Source organism: Henckelia pumila, chromosome 4, assembly GCF_033568475.1.
Source record: "Henckelia pumila isolate YLH828 chromosome 4, ASM3356847v2, whole genome shotgun sequence".
Classification (NCBI taxonomy): domain Eukaryota; kingdom Viridiplantae; phylum Streptophyta; class Magnoliopsida; order Lamiales; family Gesneriaceae; genus Henckelia; species Henckelia pumila.
The window spans coordinates 31,331,342-31,334,237 of NC_133123.1; positions in this window are offsets into that span (position 1 = coordinate 31,331,342).

Consider the following 2,896-nt stretch of genomic DNA (forward strand, 5'->3'; position numbering starts at 1 on the left):
TTAGTCTTTTTATGCATCGAATTTTGCTAGTATACTTTTTCAGTTTTTTTCTGTAATTAAAGCAATTTGTGAAGATATAAAGGCAAAGCATAGATATCATAAGATTTCAAATCTCCGTTTTTCGAAGTGATTCCCAATTTTATTATGTATTTTTTAACTTAATGATGAGTCTTTTTACAACTCACTAAAACCGATGCATCGTCTTAATCTTGAGATTTTAATGTATCAGATTCGAGCTCTATTAGCCTTCATATTAGCCCGACCAAATATACATGTAGAAACTAGAAACTTTTCAAGGGTTTTTTATCTGGTTAGTTGCGCATACATACATACATATGTGTGTGTGTGATCCGGTTAATTTTTTAGGCAACCTATTTGATTTTATAATTAATATTTTCTCATTTTTAAAAATGTACACTACTCTGCATTAGGTCCATATAAGATATATACTTTGATGGGAGTAATGTGCATAATGCATCATAGTTTGAGTCGTTTCTTAGCATTAATTTACGGATGTCTTTGGAATGTGATGTTTGAAATTATGAATGTTAATCCATTATTTTAATCTACTTGACGTCTTTGAAAAATTAAATTTAGGTTTATTCCGAATTCGATGTCACTTAATTTAATTAGATCAGAATAAGTTGAAATCCCTTGTAAAATAAAATTGGTGCGTCTATCCATATTCGTAGTGCATTTTATATAGGATCAAATATAAAACTAGCTCGATAAGCGACTCAAGCAATGTTTGAAAGTTAATGAAATTACAGAGAAGACTCTTGAAAAAAATTTCAGCTTGACCCCGAGTTCGATTCACACACTCCTACTCAAAAAGGCACATCGGAATCGAAATATGACATTAATAGTGATATAACCATAATTTTATCTCGGCTTCAGTCTAGTGAGCGGATCTTCTAACTTTAAAGTTGGGTAGGTAATATGGGATCTACACATACAAAAATAGAGGTAGTGGGTGTCGGAGATGTGTTTGACGTGATCCTCTTATACTTAAGTTAGTGCTTTTCATTATAAATGCAAAGAGCGTGATATAGTAAGATAAAAGAGAGCGAGAGGGTGTAAGACGTGTAAGTACGTGAATTGAGGTGAATGTGTAAAGCGATCACAAATACTTATGAATTAGTTTTTATGATGGCTAGGACTCTGACCAGATTGGATAGAGTTGACCCTATCTCAGATTTATTGGGACCTGGATTTTGAAGAGATAACAACACAGTATAATGTGCAATATATAGATTTCTGTAATTCATATCAAATGATTAAATAATTAATTATTTAATTAATTACACACATGGAATATTGAAATCATGTATACTTTAATGCATACTATCCTGTGTTGTTTCTCTATGCACAGCAGATGATCTTTTTCCGATTTATTGGGATTCATTTATTATTATTGAAGATTCCAACTGTTTCTCGTGTCTACGAGATATAATAGGTCTAGGGTCGTGCTCGGTCAGCCCTTTTCTTTGGTATAACCGCGCTCGGTCATAGATCCATGTCCATGGGTTTGGTCTTGAGTTAGGGGCTCGGCCTTGTTGGGGTGCGGCCATATAGGCTAGGCTATATGGGTTCGTCCATATAGGCCTAGCTACATATTCAATAACACGGGCTCAGCTACATGAGCTCGAACAATCTTACGACCAGTGCAATGTTTGGGCTTTTACGAGATAGTGCCTAACCGAGTTTATTAGGGTGAATGAACTCGTCTCTCCGAGTACAATCCTAGTCTTGGAACGATATCTTGGTCTCAGGTCCCTCTTAGAAATGGGCCGTGTCACCAAAATATTAAGTTTAAAAAAAAAAAATTGAATCTTGGGTGAAACAAAAAAAAAAAAGTTCATTCCTAAAAGTAGTAATAAAAAAAAAATTATCGAGAGATGGATGAGAGGTGACAATAAATTAGTTGACCATGGAGTGGTGGGGGGAAAAACAATGTTGTCCCGATGGTATATATATCTATCTGCAAAGTGGTAATTGTGAGTAAAAAGTGATTGGGCACAGAATATTGACCTTAATTCATAATGGGATATATACAGTGAATTTGAATGGCTGAAATTGAAATTACAAGCCTTAGCTTAGATCTTCTTTTGTTTCACAGTGTTAGGGTATGCAAAGCATTGATTGAGTGAGCAAACATGTCTGAGCTGAAAAGGACTTGTAATCCTCTAAAGACGAAAGGCCCTCAGACGAAGGATCATATTATTGGGGCTACAGGATAGCAACTTTTGAGTACTGCTAACTAAAGTCGCATTTGTTATTTGTTCCCATCAGCTTCAAAACAAATACTATTTCATGGCCATCCAACTCTCCATACATATTATATATATACTTGTCTCTTTTTTCAAAAACAAAAACATATTATTATCATGAGTTTTCAGTTTCCTTTTTTTTTTTTTTTAAAAAAAAAAAAAGCTCTGGATCGCTAGCTGTGAATTTGATTGATATCTTACCCACAATTGGTCCCGATTATTCGGAATAATAATATTTAAATAAAATTGATAGATAGTTCACATAATTTTTTATATCTGGGGAAATAAATGAAATTCAACCTGCATCGCGCCGTGGTCCCGTAAGTATTCTACATATCTCGTAGAACGAGCCACTAAAAAGGGGTGTTGAGAACATAAATAAAAGTCGCTATATATAGGTTGAACCATAGTGTCATATTTATATAATATATATAATATAAAGTTTCATATTTTGTATGTTTGTTGCAATGTTTATTTTGAGTACCTCATGAACAAGATGTTCTGTAAATATCGTGGAAGTATTTAATATATTTTGTGTTCAGTGTTCGAAACAAATGTCTATATGATGCTCTTCGAAATCAAAGATTTAATTTATATTGAAATTCTACTTTAGAAACAAATTAATT